The following is a 14,977-nucleotide window of genomic DNA, read 5'->3' as shown; positions in this document are numbered from 1 at the left end:
TGACTGCCGCCCTTTCCTTGCCCGAGCATGTGGCATCTACCCATAATGCGTCCGTCTCAGAGCCGTAATTGATATTTGTGAAGCGCCTTTGCCCAGTTTCGGCGGCGGGGCTCGTGACGTTGCAGGTGGGAATTTCATGGAAGCGGTTTTACAAGAAGGTTTGACTGGATAGGACGTGGGACGGAGAGAAGTGCGGGGTCATTAGCAGCGATAGGAATGTGAAGAGTGTTGAGGATATGGTGTCCGGTAGTGGTTTGTGTCAATTGGAAATACTAGGTCTGTCTGTGGGCCTCCACAAGCTACCAAACAATATTGTGGAGACAAAGCAGGAGTAATTTTTCTGTGGAAGTGTTGAGGGGAAAGTGGAGGGCAGTCTTGAACGCGGTTCGAAGCATTGTGTCCAAGGGGAAAATCTCTAAGTCAGAGGTATAGGATCATGTAAAGGAATCCGCTGAGGATAAAGCATGAACGAGATGACATATATTGCGCTCTTTCAGCCTCTATGGTGGCCCGAAACACTTCGGATGAGGTGCGAAATCGCATCTGTCATCGGCTTGAGTTTTTTATGGTGAGACTGCTCTTACCGTTGTTTTGAGTATCATGTCCCAGGACCCGGAGAGTGGCCATCTCTGGAATGGAATGGTCATCCAAAGCGACAGTTATGGGGGCGGTGGGAGGGTTACGGGTGGTGGGGCAGAGGGTGAGAAGCCCGGACTTCTCGGGGAGCATGGCAGTCTGATGCTTCGAGCGTTTTTGTGCTAATGTGACGGCGTTTTGTAGTCTCCTCTATGTCGCGATCACTGCCATGCGTGGTCCCCAACGGGACGTCGGCATAGATGGTGTGCCGGAGATGTGGTATTGCGGTGAATTTATGGGCGAGGGAGATCATAGTCGTGTTGAAAAGAAAAAGGAAGAGGATGGAGCCATGAAGAATACCGATTCCTCTAATCGAGTAAGAAGGTGATGCGTACGAGTGGGCCAAAGGGGACCTCAGTCGTAGGGACATGCCTATATCAAGATCGGATAGGGCCGTCATGATCGCGCCATGATCAACGCGATCAAAGACTTTGGATAAATCCAGAGCCAGGACGGTTTTTGTGTGGCCCGGAATGACCGGGTCAAAGATGTCAGTGGTGGGCTATAGCATGACATCCTGCGCGGAAAAACAGGGACGAAACCGTACCATGCTGTCGGGGTAGAGGTCGTTGTCCGTCATGTGTTGAGGGTGTCTCGCCAGCACGTGTTCTAAAAGTTTCCGTACCCCGAAGTGAGGGAGATGGGGCGGAGGCTGGCTACTGGGAGTGGTTTGTTTGGTTTAGGTATAGATATTACTTTGTCATGACGCGAAGACTGATTTTTTAGCTGGGATGGGTGCCCTTCACCCAGAATTTGTTAACTAGTCCGTAAACTTGGTGACCGACTGATCATCCAAGCTGTGGAGCATGGAGTTGGAGATTTTCTCAACACCCGGAGCGGAAGAGGTACGGAGGGCCGCTTTGACTTCGGCCTCCGTAAACTATGTCGAGAGTGGAGTTTGTTTGGCCTGTGTATGGAGGAAGGGGGTCGAATATACCGGGTGATCTATGCGTTTATTTGTGGTTGTCCAAGAGGATATCTGGGGTTAAGTGTGTTGTGTGGGTCCAGTGACGTGGTGTTGTGTAGCTGCTTTGGACTTTGTAGGGCCGATAAGATATTGAAGAAGCTGCCAGGCTCGTTTGATGGACAGTTTGCTGTCTATGCTGTCCCGAACTTGTCACCAGTTAAACCGACAGAGCTCCTCTGCATGTTAGGTGATCTTTGACTGCAGCGTGGCTAGCCGCATTTTCAGAGAGCGCTCAAGTTTTCTTTTTTTTTCAACTGTCTAGAATCTAATGAAGGAGTGTCCTGTGTTGTTTCGATATGGTGAGTGTTTGTGGAGACATCAGTCATGAGTGAGCTCACCCACTGGTCGATGTTTGTGGTAGTGGAAGCTGGCTTGTCCAATCGCAGTTTGCGGATGACACCCGAGTTTGTGAGCTAGTGTGTAAGAAATTTCTGCACAGTTGTATGAATGGGACAGTGAGAGAATTAATGTAGTAGTCGCTGCCTAGTGTTAGGTGTGTCCAGCTGTTTCAGGTGGCGGCGAAGCGTCAGGTCTCGACCGGTGTCCATGCAGACGCTGCTGCCGATTCGCGTGGGAGTGTGAAAATTATTGTGCAGATGGAGACGGAGCTCTCGTACCAAGGACCAAAGGCGTTGCCAACGGCCCGAGGTAGCTCGGTAGCCCCAGCCTGTGTGTGCACAACTGCAGTCCCCCCCAATGATCAGTGAATCCTTCCCTGGTGAGGGTTAAGAGAAGTTGAAGGGTAGCGCGCTTGCGCCAGGAGCTGCAACAGTTCCATTAGAGGAGAGGTAATTTGTTAAAATTAAGTGTAAGCTCCGTTATAATAGAGCGTTGGGAGTTTGAGGATTGGGGGTGACATTGGGGAGGTGATTGGGTTTGGTGTTGGGTGGGATCGGTGCTAAGCCCGTTTCTAGTGTCCGAAGCATTCAAATTAATAATATTTCCATCTGCTGTTCAAATCGGCGGGTGATCTGATTAGTGATGTTGCTAAATTTTGCCTTAGGCGCGCTTCCATTTCTTGTAATTTTGTGTTCGGTTTTTCTTCTAGCTTCCTGTGATCTTTAATAGGGGAGTAATTATTGGCATCCACCCAAGCGCAGCCATACGGCTACAAAGGAAAGTTCCCCGGACAAGGACAAAGTTTTCTAAACTATGAAGTTTCTGAGAAAGCTGTATAGCTTTCTTTTGTAGCCGTGCGCTTGGGTGGATGTCTGTGAAGAGATTATCTAGCGCGTTTTTTTTTTTTTAGCTGGTGGGGCATCGAGTTCCGAGCTGGATTAGCTAGGGAGGGTAGATGAAACGGCTTCTGTGGGTTTGAGTGAGGGAGGAGTGAAGGGGATAAGGGAGTTTCTGTGGGTGGAGATGGAGAAGTGGTTTGTGAGGGTGCTATGACGCGGAGGAGATGTGGCTTACCTCCACCCTTAGCGCCCGTAGCTCCTTTTTCCTGGGATCAGCATGATGTTGGCTGGGTGTCTTGCTGGCAACTCGGTCGGCCCATGAAATTTAGTGGAATGCAGTGAACGACTTTGAGGACTCCTTTCGCCGGCTTGAGCATGAACTTCAAGCACCGGAGCGGTCGCTTGTGTGGGTTTCCTCGCGTTAGGTTGCAGTGTCCTTGCAGGGTGAGCTGGTCAATTGTTCAGCTTGGAAGTTCGGCGACCACGAGCCTTGCATCCAGCCGTTCCCGTCATGTGGGGCCCCTCACAAAGGATGCATACTGGGTGTTTCTTCACGACGGCGTGCCGTGCCGCGTCTGGGGAAGTAGTGCGTACCGGGTAATACGCAGACATCTGTTCAATGCTTCGACTGTCTACAGTTAGTTCACGCGTCCATATGACCTCAGTATTGGGCGTAGAGGTGCAAACTACTTCAATATATGGTTTCTCTCGGTATTGGTTTTTGTCTAAAGGTGATAAGAATGGATTTTATGTTCCCCATTCTTCTGGCGTCCACTATAGGTGCTTGCGGTTTCCTGTGATCAAGTCATTCAGGAGCTCAGCTGGGGTCTCCTTCCAGTACGCATTACTAATAATCCCACGTAAAGACCCGTCGGAGAGAGCTAAGCATCACTGCATACTTAGTGCCTTGGAATTCCAAATTTGTGATACTGACCATATCAATGGCGTGCTCGCCGTACACGTGTTGTTGGTTGGATAAAAGAGGTTTTTTACCTCTTCTGGCGCCTGGAGCTCTGGTGCTGCGAGTGGAAGAGTGGACCGTAGTTGGCGGGGGGCACGGTGATGAGCTAGAGGCCTCCTCGGGAGCGGAAAACCACCTTGAAGTCTGCAGGGGGAAATGGAGGCTGCTGTCGCGACCTTTTGGCGATGAAGCGTGTAGCTCGCAGTTTTTCAGATGGTGGAGACTGAAACGCGGCGGGTGGCAATCCGGCATTCGAACCGGATCGCCACAGGCGTTCTAGCCGGGACACTCAAAATATTGTCGAATCACGGGGGTCGTAGTTCCGTGCATCGAGCGCTTCACCTTCCACACGCACCTTCATGGTCGTGACATGGTAGGTCTAGCTCCATACGGAGCGAGGCCTATCTCGAGCAGTACGGTTGAAAGAGGGTCCTTGGGCCCGAAAAATGCTTGGGCTGGTCTGAAAATTGGCGTGCCGGTGGTTCTCACTTTCTCGGGGCTCTGGAGGGTGATTCGCGCACCTTTGGTACAGGCGCTTGGCTAAAAAACACCGTATTTATACAGAGCGGGTGTTAGGCGCATCCACACTCCACGGCCCCCTAGTGGCCAATCTCCACTTCTTATAAACCATTCTGTTAGAGGTTATTTCAAAGCCTGATTTGACCTTCAGATGGTGGTGATGGTGGTGAAAAACATTTATTCACCCTATTTACAAAGTGAGTGGGGACTGGCTTTAAGGGCCAGCCCCTTACAAATTCTACGAGGAGTCCCTAGTCCGGAACCCCTGTGGCTTCCGCGGCAGCTCGGGCCCTAGTCACGAGAGCTCTCTATGGTAGAACATCTGAGCAGGGTAGCCTCCAAGCTCTCTCGGGTAGGTGAGGGGAAAGCGGGTTTAGATGGACACGCCCACACCACATGGGGCACGTCCGAGAATGCGCACACACAGTGCGGGCACTACCCGTTGCAAGCCGGAATAAAAGCATCCTATACGGGCACTTTGGACCATTAAAGTGCGATGAGGCGAAGCCTTTGTTTGAAACCCCGATGATTTCTGCTTTACTGCGTCTGCTTCTGTATGCTGTGTGTGTGAAAGCCAGGAACGGGCGCCCAAGAGTTGCGCTCTAAGACAACCTGAAATCGCAGAATTGAGCTCACGACCTACTAGTAGTATGGGTGACAGACCCACTACCGAATGTGCGTAGAGCAGCGACGACTCCACCGAAGTCACTAGGAAGATCAATGAAGTAGGTCACCGTCGAATTAGCACCGAGAGCAGAACAGACAAGCATGTCGCGGGTAGCAATGGAAGGAACATGTAGCACCTCCGTTGCTTTGAATGCTGGCACATTTCGCACTTAGCATGACTTATAATGCGCCCCTTAACGTTTACGCGAGAAAAAGGAAGGAGGAAGCTATTAGGCCACTCCCTTATAACTTCCGTGTATTTTAAGTGACATTTGTGACCCTTTTTCTCAGGATCTGTGAGGTGCAGCAGTAACCATGGTATCATTGTAATAATCTCCCTGCATGTGTACTTTAGTGGACTAAAATTATTATTAAATGAATTTTTTTTCCACTAAACCCTTTTAATGCAAGATGGACAAAAAACAATCTCCAGGCCAACAAAATTCTCTTCATTAAGGTCCATAATTCAATTCGGTAGAGTTTCCTTTGCACTTGCTGGGTATTGGGCGAATGTAATGTTTCTAGAATTCGTGGTTCCTGATAGAAGGAGTCTATTGTTGCAAATATTTGTTTCGAGTTAAATATGGCCTTGAAGCAAAAAGCACTTCATTACAAAATCACGCAAAATATATCCACGTTGATATATGGTTTCGGTAGCAGCTAGATATCCATTTGCACAATCATCATTCAGCTTTTTTTTTTTTTAGTGTTTACAGGCTGTTGTTTAAAGCCTGTGAGAAGTGCATAAGTATGGTCTGTGCAGGTGAATTGCACTGAAAGGCGGACATTATGTTCTTGATAGAGTTCACTGATTAAGCAAATATTTGACTGAAATTAGCTAATGAACCTTTTATCTTTGATTCAAGGGGTCAACATTATATCAAGAAAACGAAGGCCGTCAACAGAAAAGCTGAGTCCAGTTTCTTTTTTTAATTTTCTATATCGGTAGCGCAGTTCGAATTGTTTAACGTCAAAAATTGACATTTTTAGCTCGTAAAGCTAGCTTCCCGCAATGCACACATTTAAATTGGTGTCATTTTGCTACTATATGCCGTAGAATCAGTGTGCGTTATTTCCGTGACACTAGCATGCCCAGCGACGCAGCTCTAAAAATGTGCATTGCGTGAAGGCCGCTTTACCAGCCAAAAAAAAAAAAAAATATGCGTGTTTTTGACGTTAAATATTTCGAAGTGCATTGCCGATAATGAAAATTTTAAAAACTGAACTCGGGTTTTCTGTTTACGGCCTTCATTCATTTATAAAATGCTGGCCCTTAAAATCAAGTAAAAAATTTCAGTAGCTAATTTAGTTAATTGCTCAGTTACTTAGCTCTATCAAGAACGTAATGTCCGCCTTACTGTACAATCCACTTCCATAAACCGAACTGACGTATCTCTCCTGGAGTTTAAAATAACGATCTGTAAACAGTTTAAAAACCACCCTGTTTATCTAGCTTATTTTTCCACTTAACTTTTTATGAATAACTAGCCCTTTCCCTAACGTAAGTCCATCGCTGGTTCACATCAGACAACCATTGCTCCATGATGAGTAATTAAACATAATTAATGGGTTAATTAACGCGGAATAATGGCAGCCTGATTAACTCTGTGCTAGTTCTCACAATACACCCGGTTCTATTCGCGTCCGAAGTGCCTTTCATTTTTGAAACCTCGGGTCAAATTACGTGGCACAGCCTATATATAGAAATGATAAATAGGCTGGAACGCTGATTCGGTCACTGGTACCTGCCGTACATAGAATAGATGAGGATATGTATATATATATATATATATATATATATATATATATATATATATATATATATATATATATATATATATATATATATAGCACCGGACGCGATATTCGGAGGTCGTGGGTTCGGTCCCCATCATCGGCACGTTGTTTTTTCTTCTACTTTGTGTTTAATTATCTTTCCCCTAAGTAGATTACATTACCCATTTCTGTGATTATCCAAGTAAAAATTAAAAAAAAAGACAAAACATAATCCCCAAGGCTTTCCTTGGCATTGCCGACTGTTGGCTTCTTCATGTATTATAACGAGCACCCTCATTTCCCCTTCATTCATCTGCTTGTAGCTTACGGGGGTCTCGGTTTTGGCAGTCTTGAGGCCATAGGTAGCGTAAGAGGATTCTAGCACAGCTTTCGCCCTCGCTCTTGATCACGTTCTACGTGACGCTGGCGGTAACACAGGACGTTCAACGTCCGCCGCTATGGTTGAGGGTGGCGCTGGTGAACACTCTCAAGGTTCGTATACAGACAACATTAATATCCGAGAAAGTAGCAGAGGGGACAGCGGCCGATGTAGCTCAGTTAGAAGAGCACCCGACGCGATATTCGGAGGTTGTGGGTTCGGTCCCCACCATCGGCACGTTGTTTTTTCTTCTACTTTGTGTTTAATTATCTTTCCCCTAAGTAGATTACATTACCCATCTGTGATTATCCAAGTAAAAATTAAAAGAAAGACATAAAACATAATCCCCAATGCTTTCCTTGGCATCGCCGACTGTTGGCTTCTTTCCTTCATATATATATTGTTACGGTGTGAAAAGGAGGAAGCGCGGGGCAAGAGCGTGGATGGGGGATGAGAAATAAGAGTAGAAGGGTTGGTTGGCAGTTTGTCGGCGCTTGTGCCTGTGTCGATCCTTGGGGACCATCCTGCACCGTAATATTTTGGTGGCAGCGATGGGACGGTGCTCATTCCCGCCTACCGCCGAGCGCCATACGAGACTAATGGCCGATTTCCGCAACCCCAGCACCAATACCAGCTCCTGTGTGCTCGCCGGCAGGGTCCCGGGGAAAGCCTCCAGGTCTTTGCCGCAGATATCCAGCAGTTGGCGTCGCAGTCGCTGCCGGGGATGCCTCAGAACTACGTAGCCTTGATCGGCACCGAGGAATTTCTCGACGCCATCGGGGATCCCGAGGTCCGGCGCCAGGTCTCAGGCGCCCTGATTCGATCTCAACCGCTTTGAGCCTCGCCATCGAGGCGACCGGCAGGTGGCGCAAGCAGGGCCCCGATCAAGAAGCCCATTTACGGAGGCAGCTGGCCGAACGGCAGTGCGACCTGGAGGCTCCATACACGCCAACAAAGTGAAGGATTTGAGGCAAGAGCTGGATTAGCAGCTGAGCAAGGTGCAGCAACAAGAGAAGGGCTTCAAGGCCTAACAGAAACTTGGTTAGGATCAGTTGGCACAGCTGCAGCGGCGGATTCACCAGCTGGAGGTGCAGCTACAGCGGGCATGGGCCTCGGTGCGTGAACGGGTGCGTTCTCGAGAGGAGGAGCTGGAGCACTTCCATCGGGAGAATTTGGAGCGCGAGCTGCAGGAGGCAGAGGCCCGCCTGACTCAGGCCCGAAAGCATACGGAGACCTTGGACGTTGTGGGCGGCCAACTGCGGCAGCGGCTCGACCAAGAGGCCCAATTGAACTGGCTGCCCAACGCAATGCCCTCGGGGAGAAAATGGAGGAACTGAGCAAGATGTGCCAGATGGAGCTGGAGGCTGAGCGGGCGGAGCACCGGCGCTGCCTGGATGCTCTGGAACAGCGCTGTAAGGACAAGACCCGTCTGGCCGATGAGCTGCGTGCCCGCTTGTCCGAGGCCGTTCAGACTCACAGCCGTGAGGTGAGCGAGCTATCACGAAAGATGGCGGAGGCCGAGGGGGCCGAGCAGCTACTTGCCTACGCAAAGGAGGCTGCTGTGTAGGAGTTGCGTCGCGAGCTGGACGAGCAGCGGGCCAGGAACAGCAACCTACACGTCACGAACAGGGAGGTGGAAGAGGCCATGCGGGCATACGAAAGAAAAGACGAAGCCAAAGCCAAGGAGCTCAGCACGGAGCTGGAGACGCTCAAGGGCACGCACGCGAGGAAAAATCTAGAGCCTGGAGGAGAGTTTCCTGGCCAAGTGTGAGAAGAAGGAGCGGGAGCTGCTGGAGCGCTTGTTACCAGCAGTCAAGGTGGATGATGGTCTCGCCCACTTGGAGTGGCTGGTGTGCTTTGAGAGGGAGGTGCGAGAATGGCTCGAGAAGTAACAGCTGCAGCACGGTATGGGCGACCACTTCGCACAGGGGAAGAACGGTTCTTCCGCTGCGGATGTGAAGCGCCTGCAGCATCTCTTAAAGACCAACACCCGCATGGACACGGATGTGTCTGCTGAGTGGAGCATAGAACTTATCGAGATGCTCAACTTGAAGGTTGGGATGGCGGTTTTGGTATTCGCCCTCGTGGTTGCAGGGCAGGTCTCAAACGGCGACATAGACTAGGCGCCAGTTGGAAATGATGGGCCGGCGAACCAACTCTGAATGTCCTCAAGTTCAAGCTTGCGCCTGAGCTAAAGAGGCCTATATACGAGCACAAAATGCGTCGAAGTAGAGACCAAGAATGAGACCGTGGCTGCAGAGGGCCGCAGCAGCGTGGTTGAGCAGAAAGGTTAGTCCATGGAGGAGGAGACAAAGGCGATGACCCCTCGTCGAACAAGGAGGGCGAAAAAGAGGATGAGGACAACCCTAAGGTGTCAAAGTTCGATCCAGATACGGGGCCCACGCTGACCGGCGTGGAAATTGCGGACATGCAGGTAATCGTCCAGCTGAACGTTTTTAAGCTCAACCTTTACAACTTCCACCAGGTGGTCAATAATACGCGCTGACTGCTCATCAGCTTCGCGCGCTGGTGTGAGCACTACGTGAAGGTGGAATCTGAGTACGCCTGCATGGCCACTACGTTGCGGTGCTGGGACCTGCAGATGCTGCTGAGTAAGCTGGACGCCAGCGAGGAAATATGGCGCCCTGCGCGCTATGGATACGCTCCGCTGCACTTCAGTGAGCGGCCGTTGCCGTGGGACGGCATTACGGAGCACTGATATGCCCACCGGCCGCCTTCCACGGACTTTGACAATCTCGATGAACTCCAGACTCCAGCCGTATACGGAACGAGGTGCTGGAAAACTCGTGAAGGAAAGACATGTGATGTTAAAAGCTTTACGCACATAAACTGTGCCCACGTGACGAAGGTTTGTTTGTTTATGGGGTGTAACGTCCCAAAGTGACATCAGGCTATGAGAGACGCCGTAGTGGAGCTAGGGCTCCGGAAACTTCAACCACCTGGGGTTCTTTAACGTACACTGCCATCGCACAGCACACGAGGCATTGCTTTTCACCTCCGTCGAAAAGCGGCTGCCGCGGCCGGGATTCGATTCCGCATCTTTGGGCACTGTAGTCGAGCGTTCTTCCTACAACCACAGCCACCGTAGTCGATAGCCTTAACTACTGCAAAAAAAAAAAAAGTAGAAGGGTTCAATGCTGCTGAAGCGAATAGCGAAAGCAGTATGTTGTTGTTGTTGTGCTATCCTCTAATTTGATGGCACATACCCACACAGGGGGATCGGCCAAGCTGCGGGTGACCGAGCGTTCTTCTTCTTCCTCTTCTCGTTCGAAAATAGACGTGGCTGTCGCGCATGCGCATAACGAGCGGGGAACACTCACGTGAAACGGTTCTGACCCGCGTAGCGTAGCTTTACGCTACAAAAGTCACAGTCACTTCAGCTTACATGGCCAAATACTAAGTATGTGATGTCTGTTGGGGCCTGACAATAAATTAAAAAAAAAAAGAGCAGGAGCACGTGCCACGCCTGTCTAAAGCGCTCCAGGTGTTGGGGGCCTTCACCCCGGCAGACGCGGTTTTTGACCACTTGCGCGGTGTGAGCCGCGCTCCGCACTTTTCACAACTGAATTCGAACTGGTTCCCTTCCAGCGCCCTTGGCTTAAGAGTCGCAAATTTTTTTTTTCTGTCCTTAGCGAGCGGGCCCACATCTGTGCAACGCGTGTAGATTGATTACACAACTTTATGGCGATAAAACGCAATGCACAGCGTGAGATAGCGGGGTATTCGCCTGCAGAAATTGCGTAATGCTCTAATGCAGTGAACAGCGCAGCGGATCTGTTCACGGCGCCGTGGATTCGAAACCCAATTGCGGCGATAGTGGGAGGGGGAGTTGCACGGGCTTCTTGAAGACTGGCGGTATGTATGTCCGTCGCTATCACTGCCGGCATGCAGATAGATAGGGGAGGAGGTGTTCCTTCTGTTTTTATAACCACTTGGGAACGTGGCCCCTCCGATGGACACATCTGTGCAACGCGTGTAGATTGATTACACAGCTTTATGGTGATGAAACGCAATGCACAGCCTGAGATAGCGGGGTATTCGCCTTCATAAATTGCGTAATGCTCTAATGCAGTGAACAGCGCAGCGGATCTGTTCATGGCACCGTGGATTCGAAACCTGATTGCGGCGATATTCTATTCTCTTTCAAGGTCACAAAGATACTCGCACAGGCAGATGCTGAGCGACAGAGTGAAAGCTCAGGTGCTAGCGTACAAAATAAGCTTGCCCTGTTGGTAATGTTACAGTGGACTAGAATACACTGTAGCAATGTCGAATAGATGCTGCTCGAGCGTTGACAGTCTTGCAACGATCCTGAACTGGAGTGAGTTGGGCTGTAGCAAGTATTTCTTTAGAGAACGAACTTGTAATGCAGATGAGCGTGGTTGCTCTTACCGCCGCTCGTGTGTGCGTGCAGTACATCTCGGCATGTATCTTGCCTATATTGTGTGTATCTTCATATCTGACCTGTCTGATCTTTCAGGGGCCTTGGCCCTGGCTGATGTTCCCAACGTCACAGTTTTGAACCGCCACTCGTGTGTGCGTGCAGTACATCTCGGCATGTATCTTGCCTATATTGTGTGTATCTTCATATCTGACCTGTCTGATCTTTCAGGGGCCTTGGCCCTGGCTGATGTTCCCAACGTCACAGTTTTGATCCGGATCGCATTTCTGTAGAGACGGAGTACGAAAATTACTACCTTTCCCGCAATCGAGATTAGGTATAAGCATGAAACTGTTACGTGCTCCGTGGCGATGTTGTCGAATTCTTGAGTGGCCGCATAAACATAGCGTTGTCGGTAGTATGGAGCAGTATTCTGATGCAAAATTTTGGAGGTGTCTCACACGTAATTTTTACGTCACCACCGAATTAGCCATACTAAAGTTAGGTTGGATACGAATTTCGCTCAAATTTGGACGAAGTCAAATTTCGAGGGTCCGGAGGGCCAACTTTTTCGGATGTGGACGGAAACCTTCTGTGTCACATACCGGTTCTGCACGAGGGTTTAGAGGGTTGAAAACTTGTCTCGTCAAAGCTCATTTAATCTCATTTGGTGTCCGGATGTTCTCGTTTCAATTCCCAGATGATGTATATCTCTGTTTTGGCTCAAGGTCACCTCAAGGTCGGTGGCAACCGATGACAACCGATGGTTTCAAACGTCCTTGTGCTGTGTGGTGTGAGCGCTGTTGTTGTGGCTGTAGGAAGAAAGAAAAGAAAATGCACGGGTCTGCTACTGGCTCTGTAGCTGAACCACCTTCGCTGCCTCGTGAGGACAGAAGAGAAAATAGGGAAGAAAGAGAAGATGGGGAGGGAAAGACGCGTTGAGGGTGAATGCTTATGAGATTAGCGATATACAAGACGCACACGATATGAATGTTGCGTAACGCGAATCGGTCTATCTGCTTTTGTGACCCTCAGTCTTTCGATAGAGGTGAAACGCAAGGCACCCATGTGCTGTGCGAAGTCGGTGCAGTTAAAGAACCCCAGCTGGTCGATATTGTAGCGAGAGCTACACTACGCTAGTCAGCAGCGCAGTTCGCGGGCGGAGGGAGGTGGTGAAGGGTAGCTGTTCCTGGCCCTACGGGGCTGGGACTGGTAGGTCAACGCCGCTTGTGGAGGGGGCTAGCCTGCAATCAATTTTTTATCTGTTGTAGGCCGTCATTGCACCCGCCACCGCTCAGGTGGTAGACGACGGCTGTTGCGGCGCGCGTCTTTCTCTCCCTCTTCTTTTTCTTTCTTGCTGGGTGACAAGGTGTGCCTCGCACAGCTCCGATAACGTGTTGTGAACCCCGAGGACCAGCAACCTTTCCGTAGACGTGCTGTGCGGGAGCCCAAGGGCAGCCTTGTAGGACTGTCGGATTAGGCCCTCGACCTTCATTCTCTCCGCTCATTGCAGTTGCAGGTACGGGAGAGAGTAGACAATCCTGCTCAGTACGTAAGCCTGGACTAGTCGACAGAGATCTTTTTTTTTTTTTTTCATTCCTTTTCGTTTGTTGGCGATCCGCCTGATGAGTCGTACAGGATTGATCGTGGCAGTGAGTCTGTTGATTGTTTCGATGTTTTTGCGATTGTTCTGTATGTACATGCCCAGTATACGCATTGTTTCAACCTCCCTGACCGGTTGGCCTCTCAAACATACATTCAGGGGTATCGGAGGGCCTGGTTTGCATTTCTTCCGCGCGGCTTGGCCCTGAAAACCAGCAGTTCCGATTTCGCGTGCGAGCATTATGTCAATTATTTTCGATTATGTCGACTGCTTGCTGCAGCGTATCCTCTATTTGGCCGTCATTCCCCGTGGTTACCCACAGGATGATGTCGTCCGCGTAGAAAGTATGCTGCAGCCCGGATACGAATGATCGGGCATAATTAAATATCCGTTCACCATTGTCCAATTTAGAAAGATTAGTAAGGATTGCCTCGTGCGAGATGTTGTCGAAGGCTTTGCTCAGGTCTAGCCCGAGTACTGCCTTCGTCCCGGTTTCACATGGAGGGTCCAGCACGTCCTTTTTAAGCTGAAGCATCACGTCCTGCGTGGACAAGTTTGCCGTAAAGCCAATCATTGTTGGAGGAAGTCGTGGTCTTCCGCGTAAATTTTCAGTCGGTTAAGGATGACATGTTCCAATAGCTTTCCGATGCAAGACGTGAGGAAGATGGGCCGCAGATTCTCGATGGAGAGTTTCCTGCCCGGTTTTGGGATGAAGGTGACTCGCGCGTGCCTCCATTCCTGAGGAATCTCTCCTTCCCTCCAGCAGGTGTTCATTAGTTCCATCGGGGCCGCGATAGACGTGTGGTCTAAGTTTCTGAGCGTTTTGTTTGACACTCCGTCAGGTCCCGCCGTGGTGGTGGTACGGAGCTGACTTAGAGCAAACCAGTCCTCGACATCTGCTATGTAGGCATCCATGGTGTTGTTGGGTAGACCCTCATACGCCGGTAGGGGGTCTGTGTGGGACGTGTTCAGGTAGCGTGTTCGCAGTTCGGCGAGTAGCTCAGCGTCTGTACCCTGGTATTGCTGAATTAATTTCGTGAACCGGTCTCGTTGTGTGCATTTTGTATGTGTCGGGTTGTGTTATTAAGTGTCGAAGGAAGAAACATGCCTTTTTCTTTCTAAGCTGCCCGTTCATATTATCAGAGATTTGGTCCCATTGTTTTTCTTGCAGGTCTATAGTGCACGCTTCGATATGGCGCTCGAGTGGCGCTATACGCTTGCGTAGATCTCTATTGTGTCTTTGTCTCTTCCAACGTTTTAGTAGGCTGGCATGCACTTCCCATATGTGGAGGAGTTTGGAGTCAGTCGTCTGGTGCAGCTCCTCAATCGGCGTCTCGACCGTGGTGGTCTTGACGTCCTGTTTAAGTGCAGCAATCCGCTCCGTTGGGTTGCTTATCTGACTGGGGGCAGTTTGCTTTCGTAAGCGTCTGAACCTATCCCAGTCGGTGATGCGTGTGCGCATGTGGTGCTGTTTGTGAAATGTTGTGTCAAATGTCGTAGCTATTATGTGATGGTCACTCCCTAGTCTGTTTCTTGTGTTGGACCAGTAGGTGTCGCTAATGTTTTTGGCTAGTCTGAGATCAGGTGAGGGTATCTGCGCTAATGCTGTTGCCGACCCGCGTGATTTCTTGGGGATTGTTAAGAATGGTGAGGCCCACTGCCACAGCTTTGTACTCTTGGAGTTGTTTTTCCGATAACCCCAAGCAGAATGGTCAGCATTAAAATCGCCCACCACAAGGAGCTGCGTTCCTGCGGCGAGGCGAGTTACTTTAAGCAGTAGGTCGGGAATTCCTGACCCTCTGTCTTTCGGTGAACTGTATAGGTTCAGTATAAAAAGATTTGCGTCACCCTTTCTTCTGGGCACAATTTCAAGTAGCATGTACTGTTCGT

The 14,977-nt window shown here is 49.9% G+C and overlaps 1 pseudogene; it reads left to right on the top strand.

Moving 5' to 3' along the window:
• The first annotated feature begins 600 nt into the window (after positions 1-600).
• Positions 601-8,974, top strand: LOC146199301 (uncharacterized; annotated as a pseudogene).
• Positions 8,975-14,977: the final 6,003 nt, after the last annotated feature.

The sequence above is a fragment of the Amblyomma maculatum genome, chromosome 2, assembly GCF_055883805.1.
Source record: "Amblyomma maculatum isolate TAMU_Amacu chromosome 2, ASM5588380v1, whole genome shotgun sequence".
NCBI classification, from domain to species: Eukaryota; Metazoa; Arthropoda; class Arachnida; order Ixodida; family Ixodidae; genus Amblyomma; species Amblyomma maculatum.
Note: the sequence above shows the minus strand (reverse complement) of the source record. Positions and strands in the feature narration are given on the sequence as shown.